Below are 25,640 nucleotides of genomic sequence, written 5' to 3'. Positions count from 1 at the left end.
CAGTCCCCCATTCTTACTCCAGGAGGAGAGAACCCGTGGCTTCTCCAGCAGCTCATTCTGTTCTTACCCTTCGCAGCTAAGGCTTAGACAATTCTCCCCTTCATGAAGGTGAAATGTAGCCCCCCCATTCTTCCAAGGGTCTTTGCCAACCCCCTGTATTCCTAGTGAACCCCCCTGATCCCTCCTGCCTGCACAGCCCCTCCCATATTTGAAGATAAAAGTCAAGCCTGTCTTGTTTTTAATTTACTCTGAGTTTTTCCAGTCCTCATTTTACCCAGTTGTCAACTTTTCTCACTAACCTCATTACCCTAGCATAGAAAGGATTTGGATCTGCCAACACAGATATGAGTTTGCTTAGCTGGTGGGAGGTAGGCACACAGCACGGGGAGTCTTTATGGAAAGAAAAGGTTTGCAGAGGTCTTGCAACTTAAGATAAGCAGTGATCTGATTTCTGCTGAAATCGTTTCAAGGTGCCCTGCTTGGGAACCTGACAGGAATTTGGGTTTGACACAGCTGTAGCTTGGAAACTAGTATTTCTGAGGCATGAAGACAAAATTCTGACAACAGCCACGCTAAAGGTGAAATGCGCAATAAACTGCAATATATTTGTAGGCATCCTTACAGAGATATGGTACACATCCAATGGCAGGCATGCCCGTGTCAGCCCATAAAAGATTAAAAAGACATCCTTTGAAGTCAAAGGAAAGGAAGCATTTTATGCCAAGAAAGATAAGTTTTAAAACCAAACAGCATGATCCGGGGTTCAGGTCCCAGCTCTGTAACTTAGCAGTTCTATAAAATAGAGCCAGTTGCTTCAACTTTCACATCCTAACTGCTGTATCAAGAATAATAAAATAAGTGTGCATATTATTCTGATTCATAAGGTAGATATGTGCTGAAACTTAAAAAGTGAATGCTAATCACTGTGCAGTTACTGATATCTGGTGCAAGCATAGAGACTGTTATAGTCCCTCCCTGCATTACCCTTCCCAGAGTGCTAGGCTATTTATTCCTTCATTTGATCTACACTTAACTCCTATGAGATGGATGGGGAAGGGATTTCATCTACATTTTCTTATGGGGAATCTGAGGCACAGAACTATGATGTGCCAATGATCACAAAGCAAGCATATAGCAAATGCAAATTTAATTCCGGATCTATTAGGTGAATAAATGTCCTCTTTTCTGTACTCCTGGCTTCATAAGAGGAGATTAAAATTAAAATTTCCCTAGGGATGGCAACCTACAATGAAATCCAAAATTCCAAAGCCAAACCATCATCTGTAGAGTTTATAAGAGAAATGGTTGAGTACTGGTTCTTGGACACTTGGATTCATCAATTGCGGTCGGGGTTACTGCTTCTAGGGGGAGTGGCGGCCAGTAGCCGAGCCCTCAGCTCTCGGGGCTGCTTAAAGGGTACCGGCGGCGGGGGCTCTTTCCCGGAGGCGAGGGCGAGGCGGAGGACGTTGGCCAGAGTCCTCGGCGAGAGGCGTGCAAGGAGGGCGGCGATAAGGACAAAAACACTCTTCATCCAGTAGGGGTATGCGCCAAAGAGAGATTTATTCAGGGGTGAATACAGGTTATATAGGCTGGTAAGAGGGGCAGGGCTGGAAAGGAGGTGAAGTAGCCTAAAATGGCAATATTGAAGGGAGAGGGGCTAGGATTGGTTCTGAGAGGACGCAGGAGCCGTTGCAGCGGGCGGGGGTTGTTCTGGCCACGGTGCATGCGCGCTGGTGGTGGCAGGAGTGGCCTTGGCACCAGGGAGCGAGTGGGTAAGATAAGGAAGTGGGGAAAGGGCAGTTGGGAGAAAGGCGGTTTCCTCCGGCAAGCCTCCCCTGCCAGTGGCATTTTGGGTGAGGAAAAGGGAGCTGCCTTGACCTCGCTCCTCAGGCTCGGGGGGGCTGCAGAGGGCACTCACGCCCGTACCTACTACCCTCCCCAGGGGGTGATATCAAGTCCCCTGGCCCAGGCCTGGTAAGTCGAGGCACAAGCCCAGCTACCCGCAATTCCCCTTTCTTTTCTAATTAGAGGAAGAGGCTTTACCGGAGAGGCCCGCTAAGGGTGAGGGAAGGGGGAGGTCAGGGAAGGGAAAAAGGGGTTGACGGTGGCTCAGCGAGGCTGGAGCTCAGTGTTGGTGTGGTGCCCGGGCGCTCGACAATGGCTCCGCTGCAGCAGGCTGGGCGAAGGTGAGGGGTTTAAAGTTCAGGGGTTTAAAGTTCAGGGGTTTAAAGTTCATGGGTTTAAAGTTCAGGGGTTCAGAGAAGCTGGAACTCGAGGTGAGAGCGATGTTCAGGTGATTGAGAAGGGCCTCGCGGTCGGCGGGTCGACCGGTGGCGTTGAGGTCGCGGAGGGTTGGTTGTCATCTTGGAGTGGGGGGCGTCAGAGGTGGCGAGTTGCTGATACTGGATTTGCACGAACGAGGAAAAAATGGCATCCGTTTGTTTTCTTACAAGCTGGACAATTTTGCGGATGAGGCAGGGTCCTAAGATGAGAGCTAGAATAATTGTTAATAGGGGGCCAAGAAAAGGAAGGATGTATGGGAGGATGGGAGTGAAAAAACTGGACCAATAACTGGTGGCTTCACGATCTCTTTTACGCTTTTCCAGTCCCTCTCGGACCCTTTTCAGGCTGTCCTCGACGAGACCTGTGGAATTGGCATAAACACAGCACTCTTCTCCTAGGGCGGCGCAGAGGCCTCCTTCTTTGAGGAGGAGAAGGTCAAGACCTCGGCGGTTTTGGAGCACGACTTCAGAGAGGGAATTGACAGAATTTTTTAGATGGTAAATAGCGTTTTGTAGGTGACGAATGTCCTCGTCAACAGCCGCCCTGAGGTGAGTTAGGGCGGAGCCTTGACTGGCTAACGCAGCGATTCCGGTGCCAGCGCCGGCAAGACCTAGGAGGGAGGCAATTGTAAGGACGGTGATGGGCTCTCGCTTTTGCAGAAGGGCAGGAGCTGCAGTTCTTTCCAGACGGAGGAAGAAGTCTTCTTCGCTGTGGTATAAGACCCTAGGGATAAGGACAATTAGGAGGCAAGTTTCTTTATATTCACTGATGATATTCGTGCTGAGACAGGGGGTAAGTCCTGTAGAGGAGCAGAGCCATTGGGAGGAGTTATGAGGAATGAGAAATTTTGCCGAGCTGCTGGGAGATGAGTAGCTGGCACAGGCAGTGAGGTCGGGAGAGTTACTGGAGCGAGGACGGACGCACTTTCCTGTATAGGAGACTGAATGAAAGGTTAGGGGGACGGCAGAGGTATTCCAACTGCATTCCGAGGGGCTGTCTTCTGTGCTTTCTGAAAAGGAGAGGTTGGAGGCAACGGGCTCGTACAGTGAGGAAGAGGTGGAGAGGCAGAGCCAGCAGGAGGAGGTAAAATTGGGGTTGGAGGAGTTCACTGAGGCAAAGGCGGCTTGGATGAGGCTGAGGAGGGGAGAGGAATAACGAGAAGGGGGCAGAGGAAGCTGGGGTGGTGGGGTTGGCGATGCGTTGTTTGTAGCTGAGGTGCGGTTTCCGGATGCGCTGCTTGTACTTGAAGTGCGGCTGGAGAGCTGTGGAAAAAGGGGGTTAATGACTTTATTGGGACCTATGCCAGAGGGTGTTTTTAAAGCAGTATTTTGGCCTGGTTGGTTTGCAGCCTCCTTTTTTATAAGAATAAGTGATCCTCGGTCGGTTCCTTTCTCATAGATTCTGTAGCCTCAAGTTTGACTGAGTAACCAGGAGGGATTAGTGGGGAGCTGCACTGTAAGATTAAGATGTGTGCAGGATCCTTTACTTTCTTGGCCGAGCCAGTTAACTGTAGGGAGTTTGCACCCTGTAGGGGCCCACTTTAGGGTAAGGTAATGATCAGGAACAGGAGGCTTCTAATTAGTGGTTAGTGTTTCACACCCCCAGTATGCACAGTAGTACTTGTTGGGGGAATTACAGCACGATTTTCCAGGATTTGAGGATGGGCACATGTAATATTGGGCCTGGGGATCACTTACCTTTTGAGCGCAGGTTTCTTCGACTCTGGAGACAAAGGTGGTGAAAGACTTACTCGGCTCCTGGAAGAGCTTGGTGAATTTATTAGGCCGACAGGCAGAGCAATTGGCAAACGCGCGTAAGGCGATGCCTCTAAGGATAGTCCAGAAGGTAGCAGGGACATTAATATAAGCAGACGCATTTAGAAATGCTCCAGTGCCCAAATAGGCTTCGGGGGGATGATAGACTCCAATGGCTGCATCTTGCTCACTTTGCTTAGCTGCTTCTGCCTGGAAGTGAGCACGCCAGTCAACAAACTGACCGGGGTTAAAAATTGAACGGGCAAGCGAGGCCCAGTCTTGGGGGATGCAATAGTTCATGGCGAGATCCTGTAGTATTTGGGAAGCATATGGGCTACCTAACCCGTCCTCCTTGACGGCCTTGCGAAGCTGCTTGATAGTATCTAAGTCAATGGGATACCAGTCATGCGGCCTCTGTGGGGTGGGGGCAAGGTTAAGAGGAAAACAGCGAAAAGCACGAGAGAAAGGAGGACACGCTTGCAGAGGACTTGGCGCGGGAGTGGGGGTAGGGGGAGCGTTGCCCCAAGGGTTGCCTTGAGGTGCTGAAGGCAGCCAGGGGTTGTTAGTCGGCAGGGTGGAAGGAGCGGCGGCAGCTGCCGGTAGCGGCTCCGAAGGGGAGCTCGCCGGAGGGAGAGGCGGGAGTGGGAGGCCCCAAGCGTCGCAAGATGGCGGCGCAGTAGGCGTGGCTAAGACACAAGATGGTGGATCAGCCCCGCCCTGTGAAAGGGTGGGGTCCAAGACATAAGATGGTGGACTAGCTCCGCCCTGTGGAAGGGCGGGGTAAAGCATATGCGGTTTCCGGCCCAGCTTAGGGCTGATGTCATCGCCGGAGCATTTCCTCCCCTCGATGGAAGAAGAAGGAGGAAGTTCGCCATCTTGGCGTGGCGCAGTGTTATTTTGCTTTTTGGGAGTCACCTCGAGCGCGTTGTTAATCTGCTCGACTAAGGACTCCGTGTCCGAGTCATGATTTGAATTAGTATCGCTATCTGAGTCTGTTGGCTGGGTTGATAGGGCCTCTTTGGATTTAACGGGGCCTCTATCAGGGGGGAGGGAGCCTTGAAGGCAGGAGCGGATGGTTATCAAGGTGGGGAGCAAGCCGGGAGGGAAGCGCTTGCTCTCATGTTCCATGGCATTAGTGACTCGATCAATAAGGCGATCATAAGTAACAGGGTCCCAAAGATGGCAAGTGGTGAGCCATGGGTTAAAGGGCAGCAGGAGATCCCAGTATATCTGCAGCTGCCGGACAGACACTTTACAGCTATGCGTGTCTAGGAGACCCGCTAGAGCACGAACTTGAGGTGCCTGACATGTAGATATACGATTACCCATAGCTGAGGGGGGAGGAGGGGGAGTTGTTTACCGAGCAGAGAGAATGAGATAAACCGTGGCCGCGAGGCCGAAGGAGACGGCGAGAGCGGAAAGCAGTGCCCTTTGGCAACGAGAGCAGTCAGGGGGGGCAGTTGCAAAGAGGCACACGGCACCAAATGAGGAAATAAAGATACAAAGAACTACAGCAAAGTAATGGAGGGGAAGAGGGAGAGTGTTAGGAGGAACGGGGGTCATAGAAGTGCGCATACAAGAGGACGAAGAGAGCGTGGGGGAAGGGAGGAGTTCCTACTGGATGAAGAGAGCGTGGGGGAAGGGAGGAGCGGCTTCGGAGCAGTGAACCTCACACGGCTCCGGAAGCGGCGAGGGAGAGGCGGCCCTTACCTTGCAGGCGAGGAAATGGGAAGCTGGAGAGGCGTCCGGGCGAGCGGGTGACCTGCCAAACTGTCGTGTGGAGACGTTCCTCACACGGGGCACCAGTTGCGGTCGGGGTTACTGCTTCTAGGGGGAGTGGCGGCCAGTAGCCGAGCCCTCAGCTCTCGGGGCTGCTTAAAGGGTACCGGCGGCGGGGGCTCTTTCCCGGAGGCGAGGGCGAGGCGGAGGACGTTGGCCAGAGTCCTCGGCGAGAGGCGTGCAAGGAGGGCGGCGATAAGGACAAAAACACTCTTCATCCAGTAGGGGTATGCGCCAAAGAGATTTATTCAGGGGTGATTACAGGTTATATAGGCTGGTAAGAGGGGCAGGGCTGGAAAGGAGGTGAAGTAGCCTAAAATGGCAATATTGAAGGGAGAGGGGCTAGGATTGGTTCTGAGAGGACGCAGGAGCCGTTGCAGCGGGCGGGGGTTGTTCTGGCCACGGTGCATGCGCGCTGGCGGTGGCAGGAGTGGCCTTGGCACCAGGGAGCGAGTGGGTAAGATAAGGAAGTGGGGAAAGGGCAGTTGGGAGAAAGGCGGTTTCCTCCGGCAAGCCTCCCCTGCCAGTGGCATTTTGGGTGAGGAAAAGGGAGCTGCCTTGACCTCGCTCCTCAGGCTCGGGGGGGCTGCAGAGGGCACTCACGCCCGTACCTACTACCCTCCCCAGGGGGTGATATCAAGTCCCCTGGCCCAGGCCTGGTAAGTCGAGGCACAAGCCCAGCTACCCGCAATCAATTAAATCAAACGTATAAGAAGGAGTCAGAATGGCTTTCACTTCTCCCTTTGAAGGCATAATCATTATGAGACTTACTCTCCCACTGCAACAATAGAAAAGTGGTTAAATATACGAAAGAATTGCTTTCAGGCATTGGATAGCAGGTAGACTAAGACTGTGATTCATGATAGAAAGAAAAAAGAAGTGGATTCTATGATCAGCCACTTTCTGTCTGGAGGCAGTTTCCAGGCCCGGGCATAGGGAAGGGAGCTCCAGCAAAGCTCGAGGTCTTCCTGCGTTGAGGAGACAGAGATTGGTGGTGGCTGGAATGTGGGGCAGAGATGGGAGCTGTAAGTGTGGGCAGAATCTGTGTCTGAACCCTGATGTGTCTACACATGAGGTGCAACTCCAGGAAGCTGAAACTGCAAGTTCACACGAGGCTGGGAAGGGTTTGCCTACTCGTGAGCGGGAGTAGAGCCCTCAAAACACCTGGAGCAGGGAGTAGAGTACTGGAAGGCCACAGGCTTAGTACTTAGGAAGCCTTCATCACTCAGCTTTGACTAGAGATCCCTCTACATGCGCCCTAACAAGCATGCAAACAAGCCACAAGAGGATCTCACTGCTCCCAAGTAACGTCACGGCCACAAAATCTAGTACCCAACAGATTAAAACTCACAATGCCCGATATCCAATCCTAAATTACCTGACATGCCAAGAATAACAAAACATATGAACAATGACCGGAAAAGAGGAGTCACAGTGATGAAAGAGTAATGGTGCATGAGGTCTCCTTGAGAAGGAGCACTTGCTGTGCTGTGAGTCTCTAACCCCTGTGCCCAAGTGGAAGGGAGGGATCTCAGCACTGGGAAGGAGGAGATCTCTAGCACGGGGAGTGAGCAATCTCTAGCATGGGGAGGGAGGAGATCTCCAGCATGGGGAGGATGGCTATCTCCAGCACGGGGAGGGAGGAGATCTCCAGCACAGGGAGGGAGGAGATCTCCAGCACATTGTGCCTGGTGTGGGAGTGGAGGTGAGGGATGGGTGTGTGCTTCCTTGGGACCACACAGAGAGTCTGAAAACATTCCCTGCATGTGAGAGCAGAGGACAGATGCCCCAGAAGGCTCAGGAGGCTCGTTGCAGTGGGATAATGGACGCTGCCTTGTAATCGTCTCACACTCCAGGGTGTTGGTGTGATGAAATGTGACTGTTTCCTAAGGATCAGGTGGGGTGATGGGAGAGAAACCCAGTGCTGAGTCATCCGGGTTCCTGTCAAATAAGCCACCCTAGAGAACACTGGGGTTTCCAGCCAGAGCCTGGAGGTGAATGCCAGGGTTTGGGGAGTTGAGAATGAAATCACAAGAATGAAAACCACCCAGACTAGAGATGTGTCAACACTGCCCGGGTAAGAGAACCTTTTGGAGAGAGTTCTCCACCGTGGGGTTTCCCTTTGAAATGTGATCTCAAGACAGAGTCGTTCTTAACCATCCGCCATACCAGAGTAGGAAGTCGCCTGTTCCAGTAAGAGTTTTCCTCCCCCACCCCGGCTGCTTCCCAAGCGTTCACTCCGGCAAGATGGAGAAACTCATCAGCTGGTGGGGAAGGAGGGGAGCGGAGAAAGAGCTGGTGTCATCCCACCTCCTGCCTAGAGGCAAGCAGCGAGAGCCACAGATCTCACCCGGGGAAGGAGGAAAAAATCCAACTTTGATTGTTATTTTGAATTGAGTATATTCTAATTTTTGAATGAAGACGGGATTTGTGGTTTAACGTGATAGCAATTTCCTTCCAGAATCAGGGAAGATAAATTCTATTAAATATATTTTATTTTAAGGGGCACTGGGAGACAGCAAGAAACAAAAGTAAATACAGAATTCTGTGCTCAACAAGCTAGCCATACTTCCTATAATAACAAAGCGGAGTTATGCCCTTCAGTGGCCATTTGGCTAAAGGAACTGTTTGTATAAATTTTCCTCTGAATTCTGCTGAGCTGTCCTATGTCTTGCTGTGGATACGGGTCTGTGACTAGGGAAGTTTTCCCCTTACGGAGCTCGCCCTCTGACAGGAGAGAGCGTCTTAGAAACAAACATATGAAATATCTGTGTTATGTGCAAAACTAAAATGTTTCCTAGAGAAACTGAAAATTCCTTCTGCTCTGCAGAGCGGCGCTTGAGCGAGTCTCATCATGGTAAACAGTCGCGCACCGTCCCCCTGCGGGTCCAGGGGAGGAAGTGGAGCTGCACGAGGCGTCTGGCGTCTAAGTGGAGGGAAGGAATTGCTGCTCCATCCCCTTCTCCTTCTGGGCTGACTAAACCTAGAGCTCTGTGTAATGAACGGGTAGGGATGGGCTAAGGAGGGCTGGAAAGAAGGGTGTGGAGGCATCAGGTGCAAGACGCTGAAATTTTCTGAAGGAAGAGTCTTGAGTTTCTTATGGGAAAAACACCAGATCTGTGACTACATTTACAACCCAATCCGGGAGGGCAAGGTTGTCTCCATCACACGTGCAAGTACAGGGGAGCAAATGCTAGCAACGTCGCTGGGTTGCAGGCGGAGAAGGCTTCTTAAGTGCGTATGATCCGAGCGAGTGCCAGACAGTGAGCTCCTGAAGGGCAGGGTTTGGACTGTCCCGCGGCCTAGAGATGTAGCCAGAAGCCGGGGCACGAGGTAAGGACTTTGGATTTTATACTGAGTGTGAAGGAAAAACTTGGAGGATCTTGCAGAAGAGAAACCCAATCAGATTTATGTTTTAAAGGAAGACCGGGGCGCTCGATGGGTAGTAGCCAGTAGGGGCACGGCTGGAAGAGAGGCAACAGCTAGGAGACTATTTCAGGATTCCACGTAAAAGACAGTGGCGTCTTGTACGAGGAAGGCGGCTGTGGAAGCAGAATGGGGCTGTATTTTGAACATAGTTCCCATGGGTCTTGTTGATGGATTGGGTACAGAGAGCGAGAAAAAAAAAGGAAGCTAGGCTGAGCAACAGGTGAATGGAGAAGCAGCAGGTTTGGAAGGGAGAGCAAATAATTCCATTTTGCTGAACAAAATGCTTTCAGGATGACAATTAGATAAGCAAATGGGAAGGCAGTTTGATTTATGAGTCCTGCCTTCACAGGAGAGATCTGGAGTCGAGATAGAAAATGGGGACTTGTCGGTGTATCAAAATTGGTATTTAAGTCCATGATTCTGGAGGTCACCTCAGGAAAGTGAGCTAACTGAAAAAAGCAAAGCAAGAAGAGTAAGACACAGGGCATCCCAACACCTATGGAGCAAGATGATAAAGAGGACACATCGATAGAAAAGAAACTAGGAGAATATTTTGTCCTGTAAGTCAATGAAGAAATGTTTCAAAAAGGAGGAAGCGATTAATAGTGTCAAATGTTGCTAAGACTTTGCCTGAGATAAGGACTGAAAATTGACCATTGCGTTTAGCAATCGGGAGGTCAGTGATAATAGCCGCCTTATGGAGTGATGGCTATGGAAGTCAAACACAACTGTTTTCAAGGGAGCATGAAGAGAAAAGCCGAAGGCAGTCAAAATAGACTACATTCCCAAGGAGATTTTCTGCAAAAGGGAGGAGAAAAATCAGGAGGTGGAAGGAATTAAGAATGTGTGTGTGTGCATGCATGTAAGAGAGAAAAAGAGAAAGACCTCACAGTACGTGTTTTAGTTTCCTCGGCTGCTCAAGCAAATACCATGCAATGGGTTGGCTACTTAGCTCACAGTTTTGAGGCTAAGAGAAAACTCGAATGGAGGCGTCCGGTGCTGGCTGCTGGAGAACCTTGGTTTTTAGCTCGTCACATGGCAGGGCACATGGCAGCGTCTCCTGGACCCTCCCTTCTCCTCTCTTCTACTGCCTTTCGGCTCCTGGTATGCCCTCTGGCTTTCTCCTTCTGTGCCTGAATTTTGTTCTGCATATAAAACACTCCAGCAATGGGCTTAGGACCCATCCCAGCTGAGGAGGGCACACGCCTTAACTGATGCAGCCTCATCAGCAGGTCCTGCTCACCTGGGCCCACACCCACAGGGAGCGATTAAGTTTAAGGACATGCTTTTTGGGGTGCAAAGCTCCAAACCATCACAGTACCCTTGTATGTAGATGGGGATGGAAAGGTCTGATGATGTGGAAGAAAGAAAGGGAACTGCAGAGCAAGGATGTGGAACCAGTGCAGAGAGGACAGGCCCCACTGGGAGCACGGACAGCTCGTCCGCTGTCACAGGAGAGATGACAGGGCCTGCGGGTGTCGACTTGGCTGGAGCTTCTGGGAAGTGCACTGCTCAGGCTGTTCAAAGCCATGGGAGAGCAGATGGAACAAAATTAGCCAATGCAATCTTGAAAAAGAATATTCTTTTTAAATTGGAAAGTGATTTATCGAAAACGGACCTTTATATTTTGCTCCATAGAGGAAGTAGCTCCCAGACTGTCAAACCCAGGGAGTGCTGTGGTTCAGTGGTGAGTGAGTCAGAGAAAAGCTTTCAAAGTAGGCAGCACCTCCCGGGACGGCTGTAGGTTCTCTATGTTGGTTGCCATGAAAGAAGCAGCATTCTTCCTGAAAATTCCTGGTTAGTGCTGAGAGATGCAAATTGCAGGGGCAGGTTTTATCTCCAGGATGCTTAATTGCAGCTTCCAAGATGGTCCCATCCCCTGGTTCTCTCTCCTCCCCTCTCTATTCAATAAACCCACCCACACAAGGAGGCAAATGACTGAGAGCGACTCAAGATTGGCTTTGGTCCACAGAGCATTCTGTTTAACATGTCATAAAGCCTTGAGCCAAATCCTTGAATCTATGGAGGAAAACTGAACTCCTAAGGGATTAAATTGGGTGGGTGGGTGGCTTTTAAGAGGGGCTGGCAAGGGAGAAGAGTCTGCAGGAGTCCCGTCTTTGTACTGGCCCCATCCCCATCACCCAGCACAGGACTGGGTACACAGTAGGCACTCAATAAAGGCTTCACAGGTGATTGATATAAAGATAAAACTGATTCCAGGGTCACTGGCAAGCAGCCTGATGGGACTCAGGACATGATCCCAGGGGGCCCTCAGCAGGGCCTGCCGTTGCATTTTGTGCCCTGCGTCTAATTACAAAGGGGCCTTTTCATTTTCTTTTAGAAATAACATAAATACCTTCAGCACATTTCACCTTGGAAAGTCCTTTGCATTTATGGTTCTTTTTTTTTTTTGGCTCCCTTCATGACTAAGCACAGATCACCCCAACATTGAAGCAGGATGCTAAAGTGTATTTTTCCCCCCTTTCTTTCTGCATCTCCTCCCTTGGAGGATAAATTTAACTTTTGCTTCCCAGTGCTGTGCTATACACAGTTGTGCTTGACGCTCCTGCTGAAAACTATGAGTCATTTTTCATAAACATGGATTGTCAGAAGTGCCAGATTCACATTATAACAACCACAAATACAGAAAAAGCCCCAAACGGAATGAGCTCCGAAATTTCAGATGTTCTCCAAAATGGGGATGGAAAGTCATTTGGCTTTTCAAGGTCTCATTTTATTAATGTTTAAAATTAGGAGTAAAATAGGTACACAGCCAATCTCACAGAAGTCCTCTTGTGCTGTCTGGGCAGGACCATTTGCAGGTGTTGCAGCACTCTACAGTTTCTGAAGTTTTATATATATATATGTCCAATACTGCAGAAAATGTAAAAATTCAGCCAGACCAGTCCCAGCTCAGAGTGTGCTGGATAATTACTCCGCCAGGAAATGTGTTATCCGGGGGGCTGGGAATTGGGGTCAGGAGGTTTCCTCCATCTGTAGAATGCAGTCAGGTGGACATTTTACAACATAGTTTCTTAGAACGAATAAAAACAGGTATATACCAAGCTAACTGTAATCTCACTCAGCCTCTGTGCAAAGATGGATACCTTTAGGGAAAGTGCTTCATCACATGATATATAATTTGCAATAATTAGAACATAAAAAGAATTCAACTGGTGAGAAGTCAAATGGTTCTACAGAGCTCTCACAGTAAAGAATCAGAAAGCAGTGACCAAGCACAGTAATAGTAGGAAACGTGGTATTTTAAAAGCAGTGGGGGTGGGGGTGGGGTGGACTTAGCCATGGAAGGTGCCTACATGTAAAATAGTAAATTCATATGCTGTATGATAGAAACCACGAGTGCCCATACAGTGTCTATTCTCCCTTCTTAATACCAGAACCCTGGTACTATACAGGGCAGAAATACCCCTTTCCAAAAGGCTCCCATCTGAGAACGCCTCTCAACCCCTGCGGAGAGCTACCTCAGAGCCCTGTGCCTTTGTGGCCACTTACGGAAGGAGATGTTTCTCTAGCCACAAAGGGAAGCCAGGAAATGCAGCCTTTTTAGTCCAAATATTATGACCTGGAAGGAAACCTAAAAATCATAGCCTAATGTTTCATTTTACAAGTAGAGAAACTGAGGCCCAGAGAAAAGGTGACATATTCTGGCTATCTTCGTAGTTACAGAAAGGTATCTGGCAATAGTGGAATGGAGCTTTTAGCCCTATTCCCATTTCTTTGTTCCTGCATGGGATCCAGATGTGGTTGCTGGAGCTCCAGCAGCTATCTTCTTAGCATGGGGCATCCTTAAGATGGCAGCTGAGAAAGATAGGAGAATTCTGCATCTCTGAGAATAGCAGGGCAGCTATACCTGTCATGGGCTAGCTGCTTTTTATGTATCATTTTTTATAAATGTCTATCTTGTTTAACCAATGTTTATAAGGTTTTTCATTGAATACAGCTGAACAAATCTGAACTAATACATAAGCATGCATGCAAAAAATGAGAGAAGTAATGATAGGGCAAACATTTCAAATCAATTAATACACACACAGAAAGAAGGTTCTGCCACAATCCTTAGGAAAAAAAAATGGGGGCAGCAACTCTTGGACTCCAAGTCCAAAGGTGTTCTCCAAGGTCCTGCCTCAAGATTTAGGATGGTGGGAACCTCAGAGTGTTAGAGCTTTCTGGAATTTACTAATTTTGGTGTCTAGATTTCCCACAGGCGCTTCTTGGGGAGCAGCTGCTGGTCAAAGACAGAATCATCTTTATGTTCTGAGCAAGCAGTCTCTTGAGAGCGCATCGTCCACAGCAGCTATGTAATTGGGTGCACATGTTGTAGCAGGAGGGGGCAGAGCCTCTTCAGAGTCAAAAACTGGGCTCCATCATCTTCACCTCACAGACAGTCTGAGTCCCAGACATGGCCAGCACACTACCTCTGATAATAATGTTAAAAAGTCGTAGACCTGGAATTCAAACTCAGATCTTCCTGACTCTTAAATCTGTGAACTCTTTATTGTAAAGACAATCCAAGAGCACTGCCATTTATTCTGTAACTACTGTAGGTAGTCTTCTCAATCTTTAGAACAAAGCTGCAGATAATAAAACCAAAGCCCACAGAGATGAAATAGCTTGATCAGAGTGAATGACTGGTACTTGGGAGCGCTGGGACTCGGCCCACGGTGGCTGGCTCCAGTACGGGGCATCTCCTCCAGCAGTAAGTGCCTTCCCGCAGTGGGGTGTTAGGGACGGGCCTTGGAGCCAGGCTGACCAACCGATGCGTGACTGCGGCCTGGGGTCTGGGTCAGGAAAGGACAGCGCATCTGCTGACGCCGAGTCCGGGGTGCAGGAGGGGAGCTGCTAGCCGCTTTCTGCCCAACTGGCCGGGACATCTGTGCAGTGGACAGGTCAGAGGCGCTCAGTTAGGGGAGACGAGCGGGGGGAGGCAGGCACAGGGGACGCCTCTGGGCTGGGAAATCCCGGAGCAGGGACCCTGGGGCCAGGTAGGGGCTGCACGCGCTGGACCTCCTCCAAGTCCTCTCCCGGTCAGCGCTGCCAGTTCAGACTTGCCCAGTGGATTGGGAAGCCTGCTCGGGGCAAGTGAAGGGATGGTTGGTGATGGATTAAGAATCCGTTATTCTGCGGGAAGCACTGGGCCCCGAACCACGACCTTCGCCTGCTCCCAGGTGCTGTTCCCTCCTGGCAGGACCCTCGTTTCTCCACTTATCGACCGAGATGTCGGGTGCAGTGACAGACTCCCCCCAGGTCGCCTCCTGGGAACCCCTCAGTCCCGAGTACATCAGAACTCGGCCCCCGACATGACGCTCTGTGTTCTGCGTCTCCTCCCAGTTCCGACTGATGCTGCCAAGTCTTCAGCTTCTGGCCTCAGGCTTCCATCTGTCAGTGTGAGATCCAGACCCACCGAGGGACCGAGGGACCCGCAGTCCTGGGTTGCCTTGCACTGTTCCTGGAGAGTCTGTCTGTCCATCCCGAGCACACCAGGGTGGCCGGTCACCGCTGAGGCCAGGCTGCATCCAGCTCGGATGCAGGGACCCAGGCCTGGCCAGGCGCGTGGCCACCCAACCCCAGCTCTCCTGGCAGCGGGGCTGAGGGGCCGCCATGAGGACCGCCCAGCATTCCCCCAGATATTCCACGGGAGCAGGCTCATACGGTCTTTCCTAGAAGGAAAGAGCCAACCCTGGGTTATGGTGTGAGTTGCACACTCTATTTATTTTTGGAAGACATTTTCAAGGTCCCGAGCCAAGCGGCTGCTGTCACGAGAGGACACGGCGCTGGAGTGTCCAGGACAGGGCAGAGCAGACCAGCTGCCTCGGCTGCTCTCGGAACTCCTGAGGGTGTGGCAGAAACCGCCGAGGGTTTGGGGCAGAAAACTGGGGTCACTCACTAGCCTCACTACTTACGTAGCTTGGTGTGGATGCCTCAGTGGCTGTCCTGGGGGTCAGTTCCAGGAGGCTCCCCGCCCATCCAGCTACAGTGAAAACAGGGCTCTGGTCGGCTGTGTTCCCGTCCAGTTCCCCCCAGCCCTCCCCGGGGGGCTCCTTGTGTGAGGATGTTACTTCCAAGACCGCGGCCTCAGACTTAGCTGCATGATGTGCTTTGGCAGCGGGGGGTGAGCAGAAGCTTGGGGTGCCCCTGTGCTTTGCTATTGTCCCCTTTCTCCCTCAGTGAGATCAGCAGTGCCCCACAGACGGCTGCTCCGTCAGCCTGGGTGCTGGGGTGAAAATACCGTGGGACGGACGCGCAGCCGGCACTTAATGCACATGCGTGCGAGCAAGAAACCATGGTTGTCACAAGCCGCTCTGATTTGGGGGTTGTTTATTACTGAGGCCAAACAAAAATGACCCCTTGGTGTGGTTGTGAAAACAAAATTAGGTAAGGTACATGAAAAAGCTTTGGAAACTTATATCCCTATACGTTACTAGTGCTGACGATTTTTTCCTGTTTCCAAACCAAGCCATGTGAATTTTTCATCTTGTAATGCTGAGATTCCAAGGATTCAGAGCCATTGTGCGGCAACAGGAAGCCCACTACATTCTGTGCCAGGGGAACCTGGGGCAGTTCCTTCCTGGTTCTGGAGTTGGTCTCCCTGTCTGTAAAATGAGGATTTGGAACTTTATATGACATCGAAGTCCCCTCAAGCTCTGGTTCTGGGAGCCTGGCTTGCATCACGTCCATGGTTGCTGGATGGGTGGCATCGCTCTGGCTTGTCCCGGAATCACGTTCAGCTGACTGCGTGGCTCTCGGAGGCACACTGCTCTTTGGAGGGCGGCTGTGTCTGAATAGCTAACGGAGTTAATGAAAGGGACAGCACATACTGCCTCATGAAGATATGAATACATCAAAGAAAAAGAGCTATTTCAGAAAGCCCCTGTCCCAGAGTAAATGGAAATTGTCCATCTGAGTCAGAAGCAGCCATGATGCCTGGCTCTGGGATGGAGCTTCCTTTAGGAATGCCAGCTTCTGGGAGAAGTGTCCGGGTGTGGTCTGCCTGAGAGAAACTGAGCCATCTCAGCTCTGTCAGTCCGAATGCCAGCTCTGCTTCTAGTGACTTCCACGGCCTTGGGCAGCTCAGCTTTTGGGGCCTCAGTTTGCTGATCTGAAAAATGGGTTGTGAGGACCATGTGAACTCAGGTACATGGAATGGTTGTGGAATTCTGACAGGTTTTGCAAATGCTATTCTCAGAGGCGTGCACGGTATAATAAAGAGGGAGCTCTGGAGTAAGCCATGCATGGGTTTTAATCCCAGATATCCCACTTACCCTGGGCAAATCTCTTAACCCCCCAGAGCTCAAGTTTACTCATCTGTAAGTTGGGAATAATTATTCCTATCCCACGGTGCTGCTGTGAGGGGTAAAGGAGAGAAAATAAACCTCTTGGTAGAGCTCTCTATGCATATCAAATAATACTATCTTTTTATGTTGTATTGACCTTTTGATAGACTTGGATTTAATAAACAGAATTAACATTAGGAAGGGATTTTTGAGAACTTCTGGTTCATTACTTTACAGAAGAGATAACTTAAATACAAAGGGACATCAAATGTCTTGTCGAACGTCACACAGCTAGCAAGGACCCAGGTTTCCTTTGACCTTTGCTGGTGATTGTTCCACTTCACTACAGTTCCAATGAATCTATTTTAAAAACAGGGTCCCAAGGGTCTAGCGCATATTAAACCAGCTCAGGAACCTGGTTCCTCCTCTGCCTCTCCTCCTTTGCCCTGTCAATCCAGCACAGGCTGACTGAAAGGGATTAGCCATTATTTTAAAGTCAGATCTGCTCATGAGGTTGCACTGATAGTTTCTCGTTCTTCTAGTTTTAACCCTGATAAATAATGCTTATTTCCTATGTCACAGAATAAACATTTCCAATACGTTTACGTTCCTTCCTATTTGCTCTTTACCTGTGGGACACCAAACATCGCTAGGATATTTTCTAAGAAGGGAGTTACAGGTTAGGCTGGGCTAAGGGAAGATATTACACCCTACTTGGAGAGCTTCAGTGAGGCGTCTTTACAAATTATTTTATATTCTCCCTTCCCGTCACCGTCAGCTCCCTGAAAGTCTTTCTCATGAAACTCTGTGCCCTTTTTATTGGACGTTTCAGAAATTTCTAATTTGGGAAAGGGTGAGTAATTAGGGAATAAGGTTTTCTCTCTTTCTCTCTTGGTATGCCCGGCTGGCTCATGATAAACAATCCTTTATGCTTGGAAGCACTGGAAGAAAACACCTACTGTGTTCTCCACTCCATCCTTTTGTCCACTAAGGAGAGGAGAGTTGCCTGGCTGATACAACCCAGAAAACATTATTGCAGATGTGCTGTCCCTCCATGGCTGTCTCTTGCTCGGAGACCGTACATGTTTCCATCTTCTCTTCCACGTGGTAAGTTTCTGGAGAAAGCTCTGCCCTGGGGTGGGAAACCCCTGCTCCACTGAGCAGTTGGATGGGATGCAGTGTTGGCGGGGGGCATGGACTATGAAGCAGGGGGCCTCCGGGTCAGGCCAGCTTCTGTGGTGCAGTTTTACCAGCTCTCAAGTGGACATGTTGACCCTGGCTCCCATAAATGTCTCTCGACTGGTTCCCAGTCAATGGGGTGGAGATGCTCCATGAGCTCCTGCTTTGCTTTGAAATACAGGTTACAGGAGAAAGCTTTCCAAGTTAATGAGTTTGCTATACTAGTGATTTCCCACATACTCAAGTCATCAGTTTTGGGAAGTTGTGACATTCAATAGCCGGGAAAGCAGTTAGAGATGAACAACAACCCAAGGTGCTTAGTGATGCCCTTCGGGGCCCCTTTCCCTCCGCGTTTGGGCCAGGGGAGCCACCTGCTTCCTTGAGGAGCAGAGTGGCTTCTGCTCCCACAGGGCCCTGCCCATCCTTCCTCTGCAGACCCCTTCTCCACCGCAGCGGTGGGCCGGGCCCTTGCCTTTGTGACCCTCGGAGCATCTGGGTGTACAGTCCTGCGGATAATGTATTTTCCTATAAATCTAACTGATATGCAAATAAATGTAGTGGACATTTATTCTAAAAAAACTGAAGGAGAGACTGGGAGAGGGTGATGCTCACAAAGGAGACAGCGGAAGCAAATCATTTCTTGGTAGGGAAAACTATCGCAGGTGCAGGTGACTGATCGCCTAGGAGTCTAACAGGAGACCTAAGCTGCTTTGTTCTTAGTTTACTCAACAGTATTAGATTTTTTTCTGACTTAAGGTCTAGTCTTTTTAATTCAAAATTTTCTTTTCTTTTGTCAACCCACATCCATCTACATCTACCTTCTCCATCCTGCATAAATACTTTGGAAGTAAAGAGGCTAAGAGCTGGAATTTTGGAATTTAGAGATTGTCTTATCTAAACAAGAGAAGGAAATTAACTCCCAAAGGGAACTGGATAGTTGTTCCCAGACCAGAACAAGAGCTCTGCTCAATTTAAAGCTGTTTTCTGGGTTTTTAAAAAATTGAGTATGAGTATTTTTATTCAAAAATTTAAACAGGAAAAAAAGAAAAATGTTGCCAAAAACGACAGGTGTATTTCTCCTTCCACATTCTCCTGAAGCCTCACTTGTCCCCGCAGTTTGTTCTAAGCCTGGCAGCCTGTTCACTCCTTCCGTCGTTAGCTGTCTGGCTGCCCACTGTGTACCCAGCCCCGTGTGCTCGGGAGAAAGTGAAGACCCAGTCCCTGCCCTCAAGAAACCTATGGTCTTGAGCACATACACAGATAACCAGTACCAGGAGCGAGTTCCAGGACATGCGTGGAGAGTGGGGTGTCCTTAGCAATTTAAAAAGCTGGAGAAGGTGTCCTAGGGGAGGCCATGTGGGGACATGAATTCGGATGATGAAGCAGGAATCAATGAAATGAAGACATGGGGATGAAATGAGAAGAGTCATTCCAGAAAGAGACGGTGGTGCATTTGAAGGCTTCGAGTATGAAAGAAGAGCACATGTTTGGGATTTTGCAAGGTTGCTAGAATACAGAGTATAAAGATAGTTATAGTCAATGGATTCTTAATTCAGTACAAATGATTATCATTCATACAAAGTGCTGGATTATTCTTTCACCTCTCTGCAAGCTTCCTTTTTGCTTCATTTCATTAAGTTTATGATTTTACATAGGATTTATCTGTATGATGTAGGTAACTGGAGCCTGTTTGTTTGGTTTGAGCCTCAGAATCCTTCTGTTGTAGACTAAATTATTGAGTTTTTCACTCTTTCCTGTACCCATAGCTTTTGCTAGGTAATTTTGCTCCCACAAATGACAGAGTATATTTCCTTTGGCTTCAGGTTCCCCTTGACTTGCTTTCACCAATCACATATTAGCTGATGTGATGGAAACAGGCATTTGAAATCTGCTGAGGCAGTGGGCCTTGCCCTGCATCACCGCCTGGAGGAACCCCCCACCCATCCCGAGAGGCCTTGCCCTGACCTGGGCCCAAGTAGACATTGGAGCAGAGCTTGCCCCCAGCCAGGTCAAGCCCAGCCCAGAGCAGACCCACTGTCCCGCAGGTGAGTGGGCAAGCCCACGGGGATCAGTGGAGCCACTCAGAGCCCACCAAGGATGGAGAAAGACATGCTACGTGCCACCCACGGGGACCGCCTTTTATATGAAAATGGCTGCCATGCCTCCATATTGCCTTGGCCTAAACTGCCTCAGGAATGCCAATTTTCAAATGTTCTACCCCTAACTGACCCAGACTTCCCATCAACCCCCCCCCAATGTCAATCAATGTTCATCTCTGTGAATTATTCTCTATGTTCACAGAGCTCGTTCTCAAGCCAGATTCTTGCCTAGACACGTAAGGAGAACAGACGTCACCAGTGAAGAGTTTCAGTCACCCAGAGCACACAGGCCAGTGCAGGAGGCAGGAAGCAACGCCAAGGACGGGCAACATCACCACATGCCGAAAAGTCAGAAAGATGAGGCACAGGGAGGGCTGCAGGTGGGCGGGCCTGGGCTTTCCACGGGGTGCTGACAAGCGCCTGAGGCGACCTCCTCACCTCCTTCTGTTTCTGTTAGCTTTGGGCAACGCAGCACAGAACCTGACCAAACATTTCATCAGCCAGATGAGGCTAAGGCACTTTGCTTACCTACTGCAGGGGTTCAGAAATGGTGGCGTGAAATGATAGATGAACGATTACCTCGGAAAACCCCAAATGCACACAATTGTAAGAAGTAATGATATTGTTCCTCTTATGAAAAGGCCTAAAAGGCATTTGGAAATATAGAATTAGGACTTGTATGACATTAGACATTGATAATTATGTTTGTTTTAATTTACTAAAGTCCATTTTAAATAGCAATAGCTTTTCATATGCGCACAGCACTGGACTGTTCATGTGACATTTTTCTCCCCCTTTTGTCTGGTTTGATCTAATCAGCATCTGTTGGACATGTAAGGAGCCAGGACTCACTGACTGCAGCACACCTCACCCCGGCCCAGGGGACGGGCTGGGCCCTCAGGACGCTGCCCCTCTGATGGCCTGAACTTTACCACCTCCAGGGCACCACAGGGCGGTGTGAGGGACGGGGACGTGGGATCAGGAAGGCAGGAAGAGTCAGCCTTGGGTCAGGGGCCTCTGTCTGTCTCGTTTTCCCCCAAGATGCTGCAGGCCTGGCCTCAAGGTTTATGGGTCATAAGAGTGAGAACAAGTTAGTGTACTTTGCCAGGCTAGTACTAAATGTTGACGAGAAGAAACAGTACAGGTTATTATCTCCTATCCCTATATGGTAACATTAGACATTAATAACAAAAGTTTGAAAGTAAAATAATAACAAAAAATGAGATGTTAATTAAAAATTATTTAAAAACATTATCCTAAACAATTCTTATGTTTGAGTGGAAATATAGGAATATGTTTGTTAGAAACCTAGTAAAAATAACAAAATCACACAGGGAAATGCAGAGATTGAGACCAAAGTTGTATTCATAGTGAAATGAATAATACTGAATAATTTCATTTATTTAGGGATCAAAATGAATTGAGTTAATTAAACATGAAATTCAGGAAATTGTATTAAGTGCAGGAACAGTAACAAAATCAATAAACCATAGGGGAAAGAGGAGACAATAATCAGACATTAATAGACATAAAAAGAAGAGTAGAATTGATAAATTCAAAATATGACTTTTAAAATTTTAGATTAAGAATAAACCATGGAGAGCTTTATGCTAATACATTTGATTAACTCAAAACACACACCCCTAATTTTCTATGAAAATGTAAATGACCAAAAGTGAATAAATCACGGAATTGAAAAATTAGTAGAATAATTATGCCTCTAAATTATCCCAGACTCAGAGTTACATTTTGTAGCTTCATGGAATTTTTCTCATGCTACTTAAATCATTCCAGAGCAGAGAACAGCCAGAAATATTCATAAATGAATTTTATTAAAGCCTGACAATGATAGCACAGAAATGAGAATCAGAATCTTATCTATAATTTTAAATGTGGATTTAAAAAACAGCCTCCATGGAATGCTCAGAAATTGAAATCCAGAATGTATTTCAAGAGTAGTATTCTATGACCAAGTAAGTCTTATTCTTGGAATAAAAGGCCGTTATAAAATTAGCTGCATTATTTTAATGTATCTTATTTATGCATTAGAGAAGGAATACTTTTAATCATCTCAAAAAGTGTGAGAAGTCATTTAATGAAATTTCACACCCATTTCAGATTAGGATGAAAAGAAACACTCATACAAGATGGCATGAAATGGGGATAAAACTACACTTCCTAAACTCTGTAAAGAATGTCTTAAATCAAGAACCAAATGAATGCTAATATTGATCATTTAATGCATTCCATTAAAATTAAGAAAAATCCAAGGTCAAAAAAATTCCATTTTTGCCACCTTACAAGAAGCTTTATATGATTCAATAATACATGAAACAAACATAAAAATTTCAGTGATTACAAAGAAGTGAAGTTAACAGTGGCAGATGAGGAGACAAGGTGATTGCTTATCCAAACCAAAAGAGAATCCACTCTCTAGGAAGCCCAAGATAATCAGCAACCTGCTAGACCAAGCACACAAATGTAGCAAAGAGGCTGGATTTCAAAAATACAAAAATCAGTCACTTATGGAGACAGCAGACATGACTGGTTAGATATTAGAGGGGAGAAAAATAAAATGAAAAGAGAAAAAATGTTCATCTTTAAAATACCCAGGAATGATAAAGAACGTGGAGGCTGCAGGAGAAAACTGTTCATTTACAGGATATGAGAGAGGAATGGATGCGATGGGAGGCAGGCTATGCCCTCGGATGGGAAGATGAAATATTTTAATTATTTTCAGGTTTAATTGTTTTCAAAATTTTAAAAATCTGGGGGATTATATTTTAGAATTCAAAGTGATTCTTACCTGGAAGAATAAATGAATAACAAGGGAAAGGTTGGGGGGGGTGGGGAGGGATGTCCCAAATAATTGTCCTGCAGATGTTAAAACATGTTTTAAAATGGCAATGATTAAAACAATGTGCTGTCATTGACCCATGGACACAGACAGCTCACCAGAGTGGGTGAGTTGAGGGGAGTTTACCAAGGGGGAGATCTACAGAAGTGTGGGAAGAGTATAGGGAAACTAATAAGGGGTTATGCAGCACTCCCGGCCACAACAGTGGGAGGTGCCTGGGCCTGGAGGAGAGGGAGAGAGCTGTCAGGGAACCACGAGAGCTGTCAGGGAACCACGAGAGCTGTCAGGGAACCATGATCGGGGCAGCAGCGAGACGAGGGACATCTGGGAGCTGAGCCTCAGCAGAGCTGTGGGTCAGCCTCAGGCCACAGGGCCAGGAGGGTGCCATGGCTACAAAAAGCCCCTCCTATCCCCCTCTCCCTTCTCTCCCGGGACACCTCCCACTGGTTGAGCTCAGCTGAACCCAGGCACAAAGGAGCCTGTGGATGTGGTCCCCAGGCATCTGCACATAGAGGAAGTCATCCGCAATATGCCAGGCTTGACAGTGTGCCAGAAATAAACTCTAACATATTCAGTCATTCAGTCAGTCCAATGCTCCTTGAGGCCTACTCCACGCACAGTGGCGATGGTATATTGTGAATCAGTGGGGAAAGCAAGACTGTGCAATAAAGGGCACTGGAAACTAGAGTAACCCTTTGGAAAAATTATACCAGAGCCTGTCAGGATTGTGCAAAGGGACTCGTTCACCCCCATTCCCACACTTTTGAGCTTGTCTTACTGTCTCCTGGAGGCTGGGAAGCGGCTCTGCCCAGCAGCAGTTGAGTCAGACAGCCTTGGTGAAATCCTGGCTCTCATCCGTTAGCTCTGTGACATCGGGCAATTACTCAGCCTGTCTGTGCTTCAGTTACCTCCTCCACGAATGGGGAAAATAATACCTACCTCATGGGATGTTATAAAAGTAGTCAATATCTGTGAAAGCACTTAGAGGAATGTTGGCTGTTACCATTACACTTCTCAGCCCCCTCAGCATCTGGAAGGCAGAGATGCTCCCTGCGAGAATGTGGTCTCCCCGCAGGGGGTTTGACTGCTCTCAGCATCCCCTGGGCCCTCGCCGGTGGGATCGGAGATTTCTTGTGTGGGCTTTTGACCGGGAGACCTCCAGGCTTGGTGGCCTAGCCCTCCTGGTATTGCAGTAAGTTAGTGTAGCTCTGTAATAAGTCCCTCTTTGCTTAAACTAGCTAAAATGCATGGGCTGTCGAAGCAGTGTAGATCCTTGCTTTGTGTCAGAATGAAATCCAGATAATTATTTGATTACAAAAAATAAAGCCATATATAAACCCAACTGGAAAATTAAAATGAGCCCTTATCTGATCTCAGCTTGGGGTGGAAAAATAAAAACAACTTGGTAGATATAGACACTGGAATAAAATCCCCAGAGGTTTGGCCACAGAGTTTATATATTCAAGATCATAACTGGAATTAAGATGCAAATAGAGGACCGAGAAGGTGATTTCAACAAATATGACAATGATCAAATTCTTAATATATTAAAAGTATATATAAATCATTATGAAAAATATTAGGTAGCAATGTAAATAAATATAAAAGGCACTATTAAATAATTTATACTGACATAAATGCAGTATATAAAACGTGCTCTCTGGCAGCAAGTTAAAGCAAAGTATCAAAAAAAAAAAAAGGATTTCTCTCTAGGCTAGCAAGAAGGTAATGAGAAAGTACAGTCATTCCCTGCTGATTGGAATATAAATTGGAGAATCATTCTGGAAGACAATTTGGTAACATTTGCCAAGGCTTTATGCATCCCGCTCCTGGTTCTGAAAGCAGGTCAGTCATCCGTGTTCAAGCTGTGCTGGTACACGGAGAACAGCCTGAGAACAAAATCCACTCGAGGCAGTTTCCCTGAGCCGCTCCTGACTTCCCCTGCCACTAGTCTGTGCTCCGTGCCCGTCCTTGGGGTCCCAGCTCCAAGCACTGGCTCGGGTCTGAGAGCTTTAGGACCCTCAGTTATGCCAAACTGTTCCGACTTCTCTCAATTTCAGACAGGATTTGCCCTCCCTGAGCCCCAGACCTTCTCGTTTCCCAGAGAATGAAGGAAGGAGAACCCAGAGCTCCCCTCAGGGCTCCCCTCCCGACTCCTTCACCACACCCCTCTTCACCCCTTCTCAGGCTGTACATCCAAAGTTGATTGATTTCTGCCAAATGCAGATGTTAATAGGCAGCTTTTAGAGTAAGCATAATTGAAAGGCCTCTTCTATGCTGGACAGTGTTTATCTTCATTTATATATAATTGAATCAGCTAGATGCTCTCTCTTCTTGACCACTTTTTTAAAAAGTAAATTCTTTCAGTATATTTTCCAGAGTTTTTCTTTAAGCTTCTTTGGCCATTTAGCATTCCCCTCAAATATTTTTGGATCCCTCTGGTCTGGGGAAGTAAAATTCCTTCCTTCTCATTTAAGATTCAATGGATTTTGGGTCATTGCTTTAGCAATTTCAAAACTTCCTATTTTCCTGTTCTTCAAATTTTGAGCAAAATATAAGTTGTCTTTAAGTGGAGAAACCAGAAAAGGCACTTTTTATTATCCCTAGTCTATTCCTTGCTGTAGCTCCACTTAAGATGTGTGATTTTGTAACAGTTAATTCTCTGTAGAAAACAAAATGAATTTTGAAGAGATAGTGAATGGTTTAGATTAAATGGCAAGTTTACTAAGCCAGCCAGGGATCTTCACTTTCTCATTTCAGCACCTTTAATAGCCTTTCTGAAATACTGTATCGATGTCCCAGGGGAGAGGAGGCAATTGGACATTTATCTGAAGATCACCCACTTTAGAAGTTCAAGTAGGATAACAACCCCTTAGAGGTGACTGACCTTACATTCTAAATGCTTCAGCACACACACACACGCACACACAGACACACAGACACACGCACACACACGCACACACACACA

Source organism: Choloepus didactylus, chromosome 20 (assembly GCF_015220235.1).
Source record: "Choloepus didactylus isolate mChoDid1 chromosome 20, mChoDid1.pri, whole genome shotgun sequence".
Taxonomy (NCBI): Eukaryota; Metazoa; Chordata; class Mammalia; order Pilosa; family Megalonychidae; genus Choloepus; species Choloepus didactylus.
The sequence above is the reverse complement of the archived record's forward strand: the minus strand, read 5'-3'. Positions refer to the sequence as shown.